Here is an 18,443-nt window from a genome sequence, read left to right as displayed (position 1 = left end):
CCCTCACCCCTTCAAAGGCACAAAAGTCCTGTTCTTACAGAGACTTTCCATGACTAACCTATTCAAAATTGCAAAATTCCCACCTGCCCCCCAACACTCCCTATGCCCCTTCCTTCTTTGTGTTTCTCCAGCACACTTATCACCATCTTAACCATTATGCATCTTTACTTAGTTATTTCATTCACTGTCTATCTCTTTCTCCCTAGGAATGCAAACTCCCCTGAGGGGAAGCACTTAGTCTGTCTTCTTCCCTGCTGTGCCTTCAGCCTTTAGCCCAGGGCCTGGGACACGGCAGATGTTCTGCAAATGTGTGCGGGGAATGACTACTATTTATGAATCAGGCACTGGCGATACAGCCCCAAGCTAACTAGAGTCCCTGAGCTCGTGGAGTCAAAAGTCCAGGGAATGAGAAAAGCCACCCGGGATGCCTGGGTGGCTCAGTGGGTTAAGCCGCTGCCTTCAGCTCAGATCATGATTCCAGTGTCCTCGGATCAAGTCCCTCATTGGGCTCCTTGCTCCACAGGGAGCCTGCTTCTCCCTCTGCCTCTGCCTGCCTGTGCTCTCTCTCTCACTCTAACAAACAAATAAATAAATTTTTTAAAAAAGAAAAAAAGAAAAGCAAGCCCACAGGCCATCACGATCCCGGGCAGAGAGGGTCGCTGCAGGGTACCTGGGCCTGCAAGGGTCTGGGGAGGGCTCCCACCACCCAGGATGTCAGCCCTGATCATGGATGGGTCTCGGTGGGCCCCCAGGCCTAGTCTGGAAAGGGGGAGGAAAAGACAGACAGACCCCAGCTGCAGGCCCTAACTCACGGAGGGACCCTGGCCCATGGCTTCCCTTGGAGGCTTTGTCTCCCTAGGCACAAAATGAAATGGCTGGACTAGGTGATTTCTAAAGTCCCTCCCAGCTAAGAGACTCCCTGAGAGGTACAGAGCCACCAGGGGTTCCCCAACTCCATGAAGTTTCCAGCATTATCAAACAGGGCAGACCTGGGCTGAAATCCTGGCTCTGCCCTATCTTGGCTGTGTGACCCTGGGTGAGTCACTTCACCTCTCTGAGCTTCAGCTTCCTCCTCTGCCAACAATTTCTACGTCAGACATTTGGTGAGCCTGTGAAGTGGAAAGATGGTGTCTTGCACAGCGCCTGGCACTTGGTAGGCTGACAGCGGAAGTAAAGGATAAACACAAGACCAAGAGGGTCAGCTCTAGGACAGACCAGAGCCCAGAGCTGTGCCCGGGGTATCTGAAGAATGAGAGCCAGACCTCCGGTGGGTAGCAAAGGAAAGTAGCATTGCCTCAGGCCAGACATCAGACTAAGTCACTAAGTACCTTGTGGAAGGTACTGGCAAATATTCACTGAAAACCACTAACTAGGTCACGGAGATAATAATAATTTGCATCTATTTGCGCATTTACTCTGTGCCCGGCGCTGTTCCAGGCACTTGAACCTCAAACACCCCCACGAGGTAGTTTTTGTTATTCTCCTTTTACAGATAAGGAGAAACAGAGGCACAGGTTTAAGTATCTGGAGACAGAGACAGAGCTGGGACCCAGTCCAGTGTGGTTCCCCAGCCCATGGCGGGGGCGGGGGGTGTCATGGGGCATGGGGAGCTGCTGACCACTGTGTCTCCACACAGAGCTGGTGGGAAGGAGCTTGTCCTGGGTTGCATGTCTGGTTAGCTCAGGGCCACAAATGGAGCCCAGGCCACCGGACCCCAACCTAGGGCTCCCTCTACTGCTACAGCTGCTTCCTTGCAAAGCGGGTCCGCACCTTCTGCCTTGCCTTGGAGCTTTGCACTTTCTTTCCTCCCTTCTTTTTCCCCCCAGGCCAGAAGTTAGTGAATCAGCCCCAAGGGTCTCTCTGCCCAGCTCCCAACAGGACAGTCCCCAGGGAGAAAAGATCAGACAGCCACTCCTTCCCCCTTCTCTGTCCTGCAGCCAGGACCCAGCTGCAGCCTCTACCCCTTTTCTGGGCTCCTACAGAGGATAGCCTGTCTTCACCACCATCCCCCCACCCCCGCAGCCCTGCAGACCTCACAGGCTCTGACCCCAGCCCAGCCCCCTGCCAGGCCTCTGCACGCCCCACACTCCTGCAAGCTCACAGACTCGGCGCCGGGCAGCCTGCCCCTCCGGGAACAATCTGACTTCAGTCGGTCCCTGCTGGGGGGAGTAGCACCAGGCCTGGCAGTGCCAGCCGGCACGGGGACGACTCGGGAGAACAAGCCCCTTGTTTCTCTGACAAAGGGCTGGGTGCCCGTCCCAGGCTGAGCTAGAGCTGGCTGCCGCGGGAGAACCTGGGCTCTATCCTGCTGGGCCTCTCGCTGGCTGTGCCAGCCTCAATCTGCTCAGTCTGCTCGGTTGGAAGATGCCAGCGGGAATCCCAGCCTGACCAGCCCCACCCAGGGCTGTGCGAGCCTCCTGGGAGAGGCTATCAGAGAATCGTGACTGGCTAGGTGTCCGTGCCTTGAGAGGTGTTGGAAGCCTCAGCCTGTCTACTGTCTTCTGACAGAGGGTAGCCCAGGGGCACAGCAGAGTCAGGCTTCCCCACCCCACCCACCCTGCCCCCACTATCAATGCTGTCACCCCAGTCACAGAGCTGATTCCTCACTTCACAGCCCAGCCTCCTCCCCTGGCCCTGCCTGGGTCACTCTGAGCCTGGCCTGGGTCGGGGGCGGGGATGAGCACAGGGTTAAGGGAGGGCTTTACGGGGATCTGAGGACAGATGCAGTGACCCAGGAGAGCCGCTGGGCATGCTAACCATTCCCTGCCCAGCCCTCAAGCACTCCTGCTCACTCTCAACGCCTGAGGGACCATTGCCAGCCTCCGCCGGGGCCCATCTGTCAGGAAGAACCGGGATGAGGGACACAGGAGAACCAAAAGGATCCCCTAGCCCTCCCCCTCATCTGACCTCCAGACCCACCAGGCCTGGGAAGGGCTCCCCAGTCATGCACTCGGTAACAGCCGAAGCCTGGAGTGCCCACTATCCGCAGACACCAGCGCTAGGAGTTTCCCTGCCCCCCCCCCCCCCAGGTGACATCCCCCGAGGGGACCAGGGGGTCTAACGCCCCAGAGAAGCCCAGCGTCTCCCCAGTCCTCTAGCAAAGGTAGCGGGGACTGAAGTTTCAGCCAAGACCACGAGAGCGGCCCCTTTCTGCGCCCCCAGAATCCACCAGCCATCCCCGTCTCCCTTGCCCCACGGTTCACTCAGAACCTCCCACCTGATCACCCCTGCCCCAATCTGCAACTGGGTTCCCAACCCAACAGATGCAGATGAAGCCCTCCCCCACTGCCATCCCCTGCTGCCCCCATACCGGCCAGGGACTCTGGGAAAGCCACTCTCGTGCCTTGGTTTTCTTTTTGGTCAAATGCGGCCAACAAGGGCACCTGCCCCTTGGGCTGTCAAGGAGACGTGGTGGGTGTGCGGCACTCCCTAGCATGTCCTCAGGCATCCCATAACAGACAGATGTGCCTCCAAAGCCATGCACGTCTCTGGTTGAGGTCAGGCCAGTTTCAGCCCCTGCGGGGTTCGCCCTCATCAACCCTGTACACGTCAGCATGAACCCGCTGGGAAGCTTTCCTAAGGGCAAGGGGAGACAGGGCGAAGGGAAAGACAGAGAGAAATCACTGGTCTCCAGGAGGGACAGGCACAGAGGGGGAGACCCCCAGAATAGAAAAGCCTCAGCTAGAAGGATCTCAGAGACTGAGGACTGAGTGGAAAATGAAAACTATAGAATAAAATGTATAGCCTGAGCCCATTTAGACAGGAAACAGGGAAACATGTAGAACAGACTAGGAGCAGCAGAAGGGTTGCCCTGGGGCAGGGCTGGTCTCTGTGCTTTCACATACTAACTCATTCATTCTTCAAAACAACACCATGAGGTGACTACTATTATTGCCCCCAGTTTTGGGGGGGCAGGTAACTGAGGCACAGAGAGGTGAAAAAACTTGCCCAAGGCTGCACAGCAGATGAATAACAGAATGCACACTTAAACCAGGCTGCCCGGTTCACAGGCCTCACTCTTGAGCTTCTTTTCTGGGCTCCTCCAGGACCCCCAGCTGCACGGAGTGGGTATCAGTGGGCTGGGGAGTGGTAAACGGTGTTCTTGGAGTTTCTCATTCATTCTTACTTCTTTTTTTTTTTTTTAAGATTTATTTATTTGAGAGAGAGAGAGCAGGTGAGCACACATGGCAGGAAGGGGCAGAGGGAGAAGGAGAGAAAGAATCCCAAGCAGACTCCCTACCAAACACACTGAGCCCAAGGCTGGGCTCGATCTCACAATCCTGAGATCAAGACCTAAGCCCAAATCAAGAGTCGGATACTTGACTGGGCCACCCAGGCGCCTCGTATGATTCTTTTCATACAAGGGGGAAAGAAAGGGCAGTTTCCAGGGGTCTGTGAGGGCCCCACCTGCTTCTGGTCATATCCAAAGCTGGGGTTCCTTCAGTTTTACTCAAGAGTCTGGCCCAAGCCCTGCCCTCCTCAGTGTGATGGTTGTTAAGCCAGCCGAGGACCCTGGGTGCGGACACTGAGTGACCACCGGAGGGTCAGAAGTCACATGCCATTTGGAGCTGGAGGGCCACGACCCAGGTCAAACTCCATTTCCACTACAGCCCCAGACATGAGTCTTCAGAGGGAGCATGGTCACCCAGTGCCCCTCAAATTGCTCCAAGTGGAGCCAGGAGCCCTCAATTAATTGTGGGGCCTGAATTTCTCTGGGATTTTTCTGCCTCCCAGGTTATCCTTTAAAACTTGGAACAGGAAGGAATGCCTGGGTGGCTCAGTCAGTTAAGCTGCTGACTCTTGATTTCCGCTCAGGTCGCGAGGTCGTGAGATCAAGTCCTGCATCGGGCTCCATGCTCAGCATGGAGCTTGCTTGATATTCTCTCTCCCTCTCCTTCTGTCCCTCTCTGACTCTCGTGAACTCACATGCACGCTCTTTCTCTTCCCCAAAATAAGTAAATAAAATCTTTAAAAATAAATAAAAAGAAACCTTGGCTTAGGAAGCAGAAAATATGTACCCCATTCCTAAGTGGATGCCCAATAGGAAAGCATCCATGGGCTCACCAGAGGACACACGCACCAGAAGGTTCACAGCAGCCCTACAGATAGCGCCCAAGCCAGAAAACACCAGACATCCATCACCAGGGAAATGGATAAGGTACACACACACACACACACACACACACACACACACATACACACACGCTGGACTGCTACTCCACAATGAGAGTAAGCCCACTATTGCTACTACACACAACAGGGACGCCTCTTGCAGACAACAGTAAACAACGCACAAAACACACCCAGCTCCATCAACATCTGTGCCGTTCAAACAGGCAAAACGAATGAATCTTCTGTGAGAAGTCAGGATCCCTTGGGGGGACCTTGGGGGGCAGCGCCTGAGAGGTAGCCCAGGGCAGCTGGCCATGGGGACCCTGGGAATGTTCTGTGATGTGATGGACGGTTGGCGACGCAGGAAGTCAAGTTTATGAAAATGCAAGCGGCGACTCACAATGTGTGCACTTTTCAGCATGTGTGTTTATACTGTCATTAAAATTTACTTACATACGAATGAGGCCCAACCTTCAATAATTTTTTTTAAAGGTTTTATTTATTTATTTGACAGAGATCACAAGTAGGCAGAGAGGCAGGCAGAGAGAGAGAGAGGTGGAGGCAGGCTCCCTGTGGGGCAGAGAGCCCGATGCGGGGCTCGATCCCAGGACCCTGGGATCATGACCTGAACTGACGGCAGAGGCTTAACCCACTGAGCCACCCAGGCGCCCCCCGACCTTCAATAATTTAAAAGAAGAATGGAACAAATGGCCCTCAGCTCTGCCCAAGTGTGGCTCGGTGGACTTTAAAATGCCTTCGTGGGCACCAGGTGACCTCAACACCGCGGACAAGGGTGGGTGCCGCCTCTTTGGAAAAGCGAGAGGGCGATACGGTTCAAAGCTTTCGAGAGTAGCCACCAGCCCGACAAGGTGATCCCACACAGCAGAAAAGGCTTTTCTGCATCAAGATGCCCATCATATTATATAGAGAAAAATGAAAAATACTCTCAATGTCCCGCAGTAGGATGGTTAAATAAATCATGTGGTAGTCCTCCGGATGGAATGGTGTGTTTCCAGTTAATAACCAGGCGGTGGATACATCAAGTATAAAAAGTGGAAGGCAAAATCGTACAGAAGATCTGATCATCACTGTGGACAACTATATGTAGAAAACGCTTTGGGGAGGAAATATACGAAAATATCAGAATTCTTTTGATGATGCAATCAGGAGTGTGTGTTTTTAACTTTTACTTTCTGGGATGTAACTCTTTTTCTATCATGAACACGTACATGTTTCTAATCAGAAAATAATATTTTATACTAAGAGTTAACACCAATGGTGCACTTACTACGTGTGAGATGGGCTTAAAGCACCTTATTGGACTATCCTACTTCCTTCCAATACTGTTCGCTCCTTTACAAGAAAGGAGAAAGGCACAGAGAGGTGGTCACTTGCCGAAGGTCACAAAGCTAATGCATGGTGAGGCTGGCCCCTGGGGTTTAGAGTTAGGCCCCACTGCTTGCATTTGGGGCAAGAGTGGCCACATTTTGTTTTAGGGATTCCCACTGAAGAAGCTCCCTACCAGCAAAGGGTTTCAGTCACCCATCTCTTTCAGCCAGCCCAGGGGGCCAGCGGGTGCCTGGGACGATGGAATGGTCTAGAATCCCCAAATGCAAGCAGAAAAAACTCTGCCCTTCCTCAAAGGGCAGAGATAATTTCCTGAATTCCCAGAAAAACACATGTCTCGTGGCTGAAACAACAAAGGGTACAAGCCCAGCCGCCGGGATGCCTGTTTAAACCATTTACTGCGTTCCGTGCCTCTGTGGTCGGAAGAAGTTTCCCTCTGATCCAGGCTCTTACACACTACCAGTTGTGCGGGAGCCTGTCCAGTGGCCTTGGAGGGGAAATCAAACCAACTGCTAAAGGAAGGCCTCCCGGACAGGTCCTGAGGCTCCCGGCCGGGGAAGGACCCCGTGACCCCCCGCATGACCTTCCAACCTTGGGAAGGGAAGAGAGGGGAAGATTCCAGGACCTGGTTTGTTTTGTCTTCTCTGAGCTCCCCTCTGGCAGAGGCAGTGGCAAAGGAAGGCCTGATGAACTAAGAAACAGAACAAAAAATGTGCACACAATCCCTATGCCTTAGGCCACAGCCATTTGAAATGACCGAGGTGGTCACATAGGTACCCACAGGGCCTGGGGCAGAGGGGTCATCCACTGGTCCAGACACAAAGATAGCTGGGGAGGGGTGGAGGGGGGCAGATAAGATTCCCAGGAGCCTGCCCTGCCCGATGCTATAAGAACCTGGCTTCAGAATGCTCGGGTTTGAGTCCCATCCTCAGGCCTGACTCAATGTCTCAGCCTAGCCTCAGTGTTAAAATCAGTCAAGTGGGGATTAGCAGCTAGGACCACCTCTCCCAGAACAAGTGTTGGGATGCTGGGTACGGGAGCCTCTGCAAGGGTAGAAATGTGGGCATGGGAGAGATGTCACCACTTACTGTCCCTTTGTCCATGCCCATCTAGGGCATCCCTGGACCAATCAGTCTCCTCTTCCTGTTCCTCTTAAGTTTCTTTTGAGAAAGGGTCCCATAAACACACACACACACACACACACACACACACACACACAAGACCGCAGGCTGGGGCAGGGCCTAGCAGTTCCCTGCCGCAACTCATCCCTCCTTATGGGACAGGGCAGGAAGGCCTCGGGCCAGCTTTTCCCGTTACTGGGCACCCTCTCTGTATCCTCTCCAAAAGCCTGGCGTTCTTATAAGATTTTCACTTCCAGAGCTTGGGTATCACATAATTCACTGCAGTGCGATGGGAGAGGCAGGTGGGTAATAACAATCCTACCTCTGGGTTCTAAAGAGACCAGGAGTTAGGCAGGGTACTCAGCACAGTGCCTGGTACTCTGAAAACACTTCTTAATTCCAGTGATTTGTTACCTGGTCCAGCGGTTCCCTGGACGTCAAGAAAGGCAACCTCTGGCTGCCTCCAAGATTGAAAAAGAGCAAATGAAAATCACACTCGCCCTTGGTAAGTGTGCAGTCTTTGAATGGAACATACTGGGTACCAGGAGCAAGAATGGGGTCAGTAGCACATGCTTTTAACACATTTGTTTTATTTTTATATTTTTATTTTATTTTATTTTATTTTTAATTTCAATAAGGCCTTTTCCCCTTGAACCAAGATATAATTCACCCTAGCAAAATGCACAGATTTCAAATGCACAGCTCGGTGCACTCTTACAGGTGTGCACCCCTGTGTAACCACCGCCCCCCCAGATCAAAATGGAGGACATTTTCATCACCGGGGTAAAGTTCCCTCCAGGACCCTCCCCTAGAGGGCATGTCCCATCTCACCTCCCTCCGCTGGCTCAGTGTCACCCAACCTTGGACAGACAGAAAGGCTATCAAGTGGGATGTGGGCCTCTGTCTCTCTCCTGCAACATAATCGCTGGCCCAAATGGGACCACTCTTGGCCCAGGCTGAACAATCCCCTGTTTGTGATGAATAAAGACTGGGGAACAAACAGTGAATTCTAAGAGGAAGCGAAAGCTCCAGAAGAGTGGTCTGCACAGAGCACATCAGTGGCAGCCCAGTGAGACTCAAACCCAGGACGCAGTCCACTCAGCACTCAGAGCACCTGCCTCTAGGGGACCCACCCCAGGAGGCCAAGGCAGGGATGGCGCTGCAGGGCTGGTAGGGCCGGCCAGGGGCTTGTTTTTCAATCTCTCAATGCAGACATTTGGTGGGGAGGAGGGAAAGGAAGGGGAGGGGAGGCAGAGGGCAGCCACAACAGCTCCTGGCCTGCTCAGTGGCTTCCAGTGCCCACAGCCCAGGCCCATCAGCCCCACGTCCCAGCTCACATCCCACAGGAAAGGGTGGGAGCTGGCGCCTCCTGGCTGGCCCGCCCGCTGGCCCCGGGGCAAGGCACGACAATTGTGTGCCACAGGGAGAGGCTTCAAAGGCAATAATCCCAGACCAGAGAGGCGCCCGTCCAGTCCCATAGGGACCAGCTTGGACCCTGGCATGAGGCCTGCCCCAGGAAGACTGCCACTGGGCTTTGGGGGACAGGGGGACATGTAGCCGAGGGAAGCACAGAGAGAAGAAACTAGAAACCTTTCTTCTTTCTTCCTAGTCTACCCTTGTGATATGCACAGACACAGCCCAGCCACACAGGCAGATCATCTGCCTGCCTGTCTGTCTCTCACACATACCTTGCCATACCCCTCACCCTGCCCCTCAGTGAGCAGCAGCCACTCCCCACCTCTCTCCCTTGCTCCCTTGTCCCCACCATCTGGACACCCGGTCCCCTTGAGCACCCTGCCTGCGGCTACATTGCCTGGTTCTCCAGTGGTTTCCTGGCCACCTACCTGTCTCCCCAGGTACAAGGAAGCTTCCAGAGAAATCAGCTTTCTTCTGAACCTCCATCCCATCCCACCCATCAGAATTCCCAGAACAAGACACGGGGCCCCAGAATGTTGCTTGTCCAATGACCCAGCACAGGCTCAGTTATCCCCTGTCCTCTCACTCAGCAAATACTTCTGAGTCCTTATTCTGAAGAGGGCACTGTCCTAAGCTAAGCATGGCCCTCTATCAGATCATCCGTCCCCCCACAAACACTTCACAGAACAAACAGCACCTCTGGCGGTTGAGAGAACCAAGACTCAGAAAGGGTAAGTGACTTGTCAAAGGTCACACTGCGAGAACACGGTGAAGGGGGCATGCAAGCCCAGGAGTGCGCAATCACCACCAGCTCCCGCCCAGATGAGGAGGCCAGGGGCCTAGAGGGAAGACCCCTGTAAACGTCCCCCAAAACTTCCAGTCCTGTCCCACCCCCTGTCACCCTCAGTGAATCCAGGTTCCCAGAGAGGCCTGCATATCCTTCCATCAGGCCCCCAAATGCTGGGCAGACTCCACCTGCCTGCTGAAAACTCTCTTCTGCTTAACAGCCAAGACTGATCTGTTCCCGGGGCTCAGGAGACAGGAGATGTTCATGTCATGGAGGCCGCTCCCATGAGCTGTGAGAGGGTCTTGGAGGGAGGGAGAGATTAAGTCAAGCTGACTAGAGAGAAACGTGATTACACAGACAGAGGTCTGGCCTGCACTGTAGCAGGGACGGGGGGAGGGGCTCCCCAGATACAAAAGGGGCCTGAAGTGCAGGGAAGGGACTTGAGATTGGGACTCCAAGTGTCCCGAGCCCCCACTGACCTCCCCCTGCCATCCCAGCCAGCCGGACCCCCTCTCTCGGCTGAGGGCAGACTGGCTGAGCTTTTGCAGATGCTAGATTGGCCTGTATGGCCCCTGACAACCCTCCCTGAGGAAAATGAGACCTGACAGTCCGGACCCTTGGGAATGAGTCTGTTCCAAAAGGGCTCCCTCGGCTTGGCACAAGAAATCTGGATGCTTCCCAAGAACGCGGTGTTATTAGAAGACCTGCGCTAGGCTATCCACGGCTCAGCTGTGACCGCAGGCAGGTCCTGTCCCTCTCTGGGCCTTGGAACCTGGCTGATAACATGAGAGGGCAGGATGGCATCCCTGGCAGGCCCCCTCCTGCTCTGTCCGGGCACGCTGAGCCTCCGAACAGCTCGGATACAGCCAAGGCCACGTGCCCGTGGAGCCAGCCTGCAAGGCAGGAACGTCTCCTCACCGTCACTTCCACTGCTGCCCAGCACATGGGAACACCAGGGCTGTGGCAGCCTTGGGGACCCAGCCTAGGCTTTTCTTGCTCCTCAGGGGACGGCAATCCCAGCTGCACGCACACACCCTAGTGCTTCAGTCCCGTGCTTGGGCCAGGAAGGGGCCTCTGGGCAGCACAGAGGAGCAGGCAGCCAGCACGCCAGAGTGCCTTCTGGCTTCCACCTGACGTCTCACTCCCAGCCCAGCCCCGGCACCTGAGCCCCCCTGCCCCAGCCCGCCCTGCCCTAGGCCCAGGACCATGGCATCCTTGACCCACCAGCCCTGTCTCCTGCCCCGGCTCCTGGGGGGCTCTCCGTCCTTGCTGCCCCAGCCCCACACCGGCCTCTCTAGTCCCCGCCATGGCTTGGCTCACACCCTGCCAATAAACTACTGACAACCGCACTGCGAGTCCAGAGGGCGCCCTCCAGTCTCCCAGGTACAGACCCGCAGGCATTCCTGAGACCCGTACTGAGCTCATACTCTGCACCAGGCCCAGTTCTGAGTTGGTATATATCACCGATTTCATCCTCAAAGCATCCTTCCTGTGAGGAAGAAGTAACATACCCCCATTTCAGAGAGGGAATAACTGAGGCGCAGAAGAGACAGACACTTTGCCTGAGATCACACGGCTGGTAGGCATGGGACCCGGGTGCACAGTCAGGAGTCCACACACCCACCCACCTGCAGCCCAGGCTCGCAGGCCCAGGGAGCAGGGCAGTGGGGTAGGAGCCTCTGTGGGGAGTCTGTCTGGAAAGGGGCCTGAAGAGGCAGGTGATGGCAAGCCCATTCGTGGAGGGGCCCTCAGGGTAGCAGGGGGGACAGGATGCCAGCTGTACTTAGCTTTCTTCCTTTCAGAATTACTCCCCCTTCGGTCCTTGCTTCCCCTCAGCCTCCTAGGGCTGCCCCCAACCCCAGACAGTTTCCTGACCGCTGTGAGCCGTCCCCTCACCCACCCACCTCGGCTGCCGCTGTCTCAGCTCTCTGGAAGACATTTGGGCTTTAGTGGAATGCTTATATGCTCTGGACACGGACAGACCAGAGCTCAAGTCTGGCTTTGCCACTTACCAGCCGTGTGACCTGTGACAGGAACTTAGTCTCTCAGAGGCTCAGTTTCCCCATCTGTAAAACAGGATGGTGATAATGCCACCTCCCTCAGAGCAGGGGAAGGGATGGAGATGCTGAAGCCTGGGACGCTCCCGGAGTCCACCTAGGGGGTGGCCGGTATTAGCTCCCCAGCTGGGTGAGTAGCGTCAGTCCGGCAGGAAGTCTAGATGGTTCAGAGCCTTTTAAGTCCTTACCACTCAAAGCAGGATCCCCAGGCCTCACATGCCCTGGAAGCCGGTTGCAAGCTCTCAGGGCTGACCGGACTACAGAGTCAGAACCTGCATCTTAACAGAGCATTCTATGTTACTTGTGGGTGCATTAAAGTCACTCGTAGCCTCCTGGGGGCTTGGTTACCTGGTTCCCAGCATGAAAGTGGGTGAGGGGTGGAAGTGAGAAGTGCAGGCACCTGGTGGGGAGAAACATCTGAGGGGACAGCAGGGCTCTTCCCCGAACAGACAGCCCTGACTCTCAGGCGCAGAGACAGGCGGAGGCAGGAACATGGGGGCACTCAGCGCTCGCCTTGGGCCGGAGCGGGACAGTCAGGGGCTATGGGGAAGAAGCCTGGAAAGTCATCCAGTTACCGGTTACCGGTTACCGGTTACTGATTACCAGTGGAAAGGCAAGCCGGACAGGCTGCGTGAGACACGCCCACTCACACACCCCCCTACAGCATCTCCTACACACACACAGCCTTGTACACACACACGCTTACCCTCACATTCACACGGCCCCGGGAGGACAGCGTGCACCTGCACGCGGGTGTTCCGCGGTCCACAGGAGGAGGGCGTGCGGAAGCCCCCGCAGCAGGCCCAGGAGACCACTCTGTCCTCCTTACTGCTTTACCCTTGCTTGGCCCTGCCTAAGCCTCCAATCCATCTGAGCCATGAGAAACCCAAGTCGTGTGCACCTGAGGTCGACAAGGACCCACATTCTCACTGGTCACTGGCACCATGCCTGCGGCCCGCCCTCACGCCTGAAGCCTCCCACCCCAGGTGGCTGGGGGCGTAGATAGCAGGGTGAAGCTCCAATCTCAGGGTCCCCCCGAGGCAGCAACACACAGAGGAGGCTGTGCCCATCTCCCAGGCACGTGGACACACACAGAACAAGAGCTGAGCCCACCGCCTCTCTGACCACATTGCTTCCCGAGGCACAGGGTAGGTGGGGACACGACAGCTCCCAACTCCACACCTCCATGTCTGGTTCAGAAACACACACCCTACTGACCTCTTTCACCACCGCAGACTGAACTGCCAGAGGCCTCCAGGCTTATGCGGGCTCCAAAGAAACCCTAAAATGTAGGGCCAAAACCTCAAGCAGGCCTAGGATGCCCGAGAAAGAACCATAGATTAGGAGGTCAGTGGGGACTGCTGCAGAGTATGTGGTGTCATGGGTTCTGGAAAGGCCCTTGGCCCCAAAATATCTGCCCTCTGGGTCTGGAAATCCCTCCCAACCCTCTAAGAGCCGCTGCTGGGAGAGGCGGCCCAATGAAGCCCTTGTAGCTCCCAGCTCTGGAGAGTCTGACAGTTGGCCGGAGGGCAGTGAAAGATGGGTGGGGGAGGGCGCAGGGAGCCAGCGGCACCTCGCCAAAAAGCAGACCATCATCTCACCCGGGTGCCCTGCCTGCAGGCTCTGAGCTCCCACCGGGAGGGGGCACTCTGTCCCCCAATACCGGGAGGCTGGCTCCCTAGAAGCCAGCACCTCTGAGCCAGGGAAGGGGTCTGGCAAGGGGAAGGACAGGCAGCGCCCCCGCCCACACTTGCCAGAGGAAATCTAGTCCCAACCCCACTGTCCCCTTGAGGAAGGCAAAGCGCTGGTGTCCGGGGTGGGGTGGGAGCCCTGAGAGACGAGAGGTGGGGAACAGGAGGGGAATTAACCAGGTTCCAAAATAGCACAGTTGGTTCTGCCTCGCTTCACCCTGTGCAATGTCTGGCAGCTTCTGCTTTCGGTCTGACTCACGCCTAGTGGGGGCAGGACAGGGCGGCCAGCAGTGCAGACGGAGGCTGCAGGACAGCGGAGGGCTGTCCTCTGCTCACTACACACCGGCCCTCCTCCCCCACCACCCCCATCCCCCTGCTGGCCTTCTGGGGACATCAGGAGCGGCACAAAATCAGGGGCTTCTTTGCCTGGGTCCTGTCCAGCCCTTGCCCACCCCAGGGCCTCCCCCATACTGGCCACTGCCCCAGACCCCAAACTCAGCTTCATTTCTGTCCTGCCCAGGTACACTCAGGGGGGCACCTTGACCACTTCTCCATCTGGGAGGACAGAGAAGAACTGGCCCGACAGCCAACCTCTCCCCACCCCCCCCCATCCCCACCTCCACAGAAGCAGCGGCCCCCACATCACCGCCCATCTACAGAGCAAGGGAGTGGCCTGCACCCACCCCATCCCTGTCACACGCAGAGCTCGGACAGAACAGCAGCCTTCCTCTCCAAATTCGCTCAGCAGTTGGCCCACATTTGCTTTCTGTCCTCAAACACAAGAAGCACCGTTCCCTTAACTGGGCAGAGAGAGGAACCAAGAGCCCTAGATTTTGTGCATGCTGGGCTGGGGGAGGAGCCCGTCACTCTGCTCTCTCCCTTGCGTGATCTCCTACCCACCATGCCCAGCCACCTCCCCAGGTTCCCCCAACCAACAATCCCCACAGAAGTGAGACGTGGGCAGCCACCTGTACCTGCCTTATACCTCCTCCCCGGACCAAAGCCGCTTCAGCTCCAGCCCGAGCCACCAACAGAAAGCTTCATCACATAGTCCACCTCTTGGTCCCACGTAAACTGTGTCTGTCCCCCTGCCAGCCCTCCTACCAGCATGCCAGCCCCAAGAGAACAGCCACCCTTCTGTCCAAGTGGGACAGGTGCATAGTAGATATGGGGGAGAGAATGTCAGAGGTCATGAGGTTGGTCCACACGGGCAAACAGACTCCTGCCGCCACACACCCTGACACAACCGGAGGGGAAAGGCCATGGGCGGTGGCTGGAGGGAGAAGCCAAAGAGACGAGGACCTGGCCAGCCGGCCCGTGGCCGGATGCACCCGTCATCAGGCCTAGCACCTGCCCCGTGCCCCACCCCAGCTGACCTCCCCCCATTCCCACACCTAAGGCCTTACCTACACACCACTTCCCACTCTTAACTCTTCCCATGCCCTGAGCCCCATAAGGCTTGAGACCACAGTGTGAGACTGCGGGGTAGGAGCAGAAGTCAGCAGGGAGGAGGCCACTCTCCAGGAAGCAAGCACCAGGGCCGAGCCTTCAGCAGGGACACAGAAGGATGCCCTTGAATAAAGCCCTCGCCCCCGCCATTGCCCCGCAAATTGCATCCTGTTCCTCATAGGGACCCAGAGGGAGGGCACTAGAAGACAACCACGTGGCAGCCATGGGGCTCGTGGCCCCAGGAGGGGAAGAGGCAGGGGCATTGAGAGAAAGGAAAAGGAAGTCAGCAAAACCGCTACAATCACAATTCAGGATGCTGAGGCTGGGAGGGGACTGAAGGTGGCTCTGGGCTATGCGCCACCTGGCACCTCGGTCCAGCCCCTAGAGAAGTCCACTTGCTTCCCGGGGGGCCTGGAAATGGCTGCCGGTGTCTGACACTTAGGAAGGACCCCATGTGCGCTGGGTCCCTTTCCTCTGCTGTGAGCACCTGGAGGGATCCTAACAGCTTCCTCTTTTTATCCATGGCCCTGAGCACACAGTAGGAGCTCCTTAAGTATCTGTTGAACACAATGAATGAGGTGCTGGTGACTGGCTCCAGGGGAAGGGTCTGCCCAGGGCAGCTGGGAGGGGCAGCTTCACGGGCATGGAGAGAAGGGAGCTGTGGAAACAGGGCTTGGCAAGACACATGCTCCAAGGGACAGACAGGACTACTGGGCCCAGGTTCTGTGAGTGCAGCTGAGGCTGTGAGGGCCTAGCCATACCTCCACAACCTGCCAGCTGCCAGCACCTGCCTCCGTGTTCGAGCCAGGAACCAGGGGGCCAGCATCCTGCCTTCCCCAGCAGCCCTTAGCCAGGGAGAGAATAAACACCCGGTTCCCTGACCCCACCCCGTCCCCGGGTCACTCTAAAACAGGGGTCCCCAGTGAGCCTGAGCCTCAGGTGCCCTGCTCCCGAACATACATTGTCCTGGCTTCCCTTCCTTCCCTGTCTCACTCATCCTGTCCCATGGCAGGTCACCTCCTAGACAAAGTACCAGGATTCCCATCCCTGTCTCAGCCCCAGGGTCCCGACGAGGCAGTCAGTACCTGAAACAGAGCAGCTAACTCCAGAGCTTAGAAAGAAAGGCCAGTAAAAGGGCCGGCGTTAGAAGGGGACTGGCCATCCAGAGAAGTTGGGAGAAGTAGGGGGATGGGTGTGTACGCTGGGGAAGACGGGGCAGTGGCCAAGCGCATACCTAGAACTCCCCCCACCCCCGTCAGAGGCAAGACCGCCCTCAGACGCAGATGGACAGAAGCAACAAGGATGAGCCAAGGTTGCACTTTATGTGGTGAAGAAGCCTCCATTCCAGGGGGACATGATGGCAACATGAGGTTACCTGCGGCAAATGCCAAGAGGACTAGAGACCAGCAGGCCTCCTGGCCCCAAGCTGCACGGAGGAGAGAACTCTAGAGCTGCGGCATTCCGGAACCCCAGCACGCCCATTCATTCCACAGCACGGCCGGTAAGGCTGCGCGCGGACTAGACACTGAGGACACCAAGGGAGGCTACTTGATTCCACACTAAGAACTCAGAACGTATGTTTCGAAGCAGGTGGAGCTGAACATTCCAGATAATGTCGCCTATTGTCTGCGTGTCCTTCAGCAACTCACTTAACCTCCCCGGCTCTTCCTAGCCTCCTGTGTAAGTTGCAGAAAATGGCCATCTTGGAGAATTTCTGTAAGGACTCAATGTAAAGCCCCTAATACAAGTGTTCAGTAAACACCTGACGAATGGATGGATGCCTACATGGGTAGGCAGATGGATGTCTGAAAGGAGAGAGAAAAGATACCGTAGTTGTCTGCAGTCTGATTCTCATCTGGGTCCATATCCTTGCTGCTAAATTTAGTAACAAGAACACAAAGGCCTATCACTCTCCAGTTTATCTGTTAGACAAATCTGTATCTCCATTTATCAGGCTGACAAATGAGAAGTAAAGTCCTTCTCAGGAGCCCTGGCCATACCACTGGGGGTGGGTCACTCTCTGAAGGGTGTAGGGAGCTATGTCAGAACAGGGGGCATCCTCCTGGCTCCGTCTTCATCATGCCAGGCCCGTGAGGTCCTGCCAGGCCCACAGCCCCTCACCCAGGGAAGCCAGGTCAGGGGTTAGGGAGGGGGAGGGAAGCCAGACAAAGCCAGGCAGGGGGAGCAGGCAGGGATGGCGGACAGAGGAAACCAAGAACAGAGTATGGACATGTGGGAGGGGTGAGCAGGAATCGGACAGAAGGGGCTGAAGAGCAGAGAGAAGGGTTTATTGTCTTTGGAGAAACAAAGAGAACAGCCCTGAGAGAACAAGGGAGTGGAAACAAAATGGACTGAGCAACAAAGAAAAGTCATTCCCTGCTCCATCACCCCCAATGGCACCCCACTGTCCGCCAGACAAAGTCCGCCAAGCTCCCTACCAGGCCTCAAGGCTTCCAGAATGCCCTCCCTACATGGCCCCGGGAGGCACTGAGGAGGCCTCCTCACCCAACACAGTCCGGGCTTCCAGCTGCTCCCCTGCCCCGTCCCCCTTCTACAGAACATCCAACCCCCACTGGTGTCCAGAAGCCCGTGGATGTGTCCACTCAGATGGAGACGTGTTGGCTGGTCGGTGGGAACAGCCTGAAAGGAGAAAGTTGAGCCCCAGTGGAGTGGGGAGGGAGACGGGGCTCCAGGGTAGGGTAGGAAGGGAGCTGGCTTCAGTGCCCTTTTCCAGTTTCTCTCTCCTCCACCTGTCCCCACGGCCCAGGCCTGGCCTTGCACAATCTTGTGGTCACTGCAGAATGCCCTGTCCATTTTTAAGAAGGCTGAGGTGGCACTGAAGGAGGGGACCAGGCCCTACGCCTAGGACGACAGGGGACAAGAAGGGTGGGCTGAGCAAAGGGGAGGGGTTTCCGTTCTCCAGCCCCAGGGTCAGGGCTCGTGGGGTAGAGGTGAGCCCAGAAAGTGAGAAACGGAACAGACCCCATAAGAGTGGCATCTGGGCACTGGCTATCTTGCCCTGAGGGGCACGGGCATGAGGCAGAAGCGGGACCCCCTCACAGCCTAGAGCCAGGCTGCCCCTCTGTAGGCTGCCTGGCCTCAGAGGTCCCTTCGGGCTGGGAAACCTGAGGAGATGGGGCAGCTCAGGACGGACTCTCAGAATAGAAGCAACTGGAAGCCTTGGCACCCTGCCCCCAGGGGCATCTAGACTGGGAAAGGGGGGCTTCCCCCCCAGTCTGTGGAGCAGAGGAAAAGTGCAAGGGTCCAGGCCCCAGCCCTCACAGCACCTCACCTCTACATTCCTGTGCCCTCGCGAGACACACAGGAGATACACGGTGCAGATGGAGCAGGAAAACTGAGGCACAGAGCTGCCTTCCAGCTCTGGAGATCTGCTTTGCCCACTTAGCCACCCACACTGTCCTCAGAAACTAGCTACCACACTTTTCACAAGCACATGGGGATT

At 56.4% G+C, this 18,443-nt stretch overlaps 1 protein-coding gene across 2 annotated transcripts in view; it reads right to left on the bottom strand.

The window, feature by feature from the left end:
* The window catches only part of LOC111147504 (transcription factor EB), a 53,543-nt gene that overhangs the window by 7,540 nt on the left and 27,560 nt on the right, over positions 1–18,443 (bottom strand). The gene's annotated exons all lie outside the window — the stretch shown is intronic.

This window comes from Enhydra lutris, unplaced genomic scaffold, assembly GCF_002288905.1.
Source record: "Enhydra lutris kenyoni isolate GAN:26980312 unplaced genomic scaffold, ASM228890v2 scaffoldscaffold17, whole genome shotgun sequence".
NCBI lineage: Eukaryota > Metazoa > Chordata > Mammalia > Carnivora > Mustelidae > Enhydra > Enhydra lutris.
This window is presented reverse-complemented; position numbering and strand designations above follow the sequence as displayed.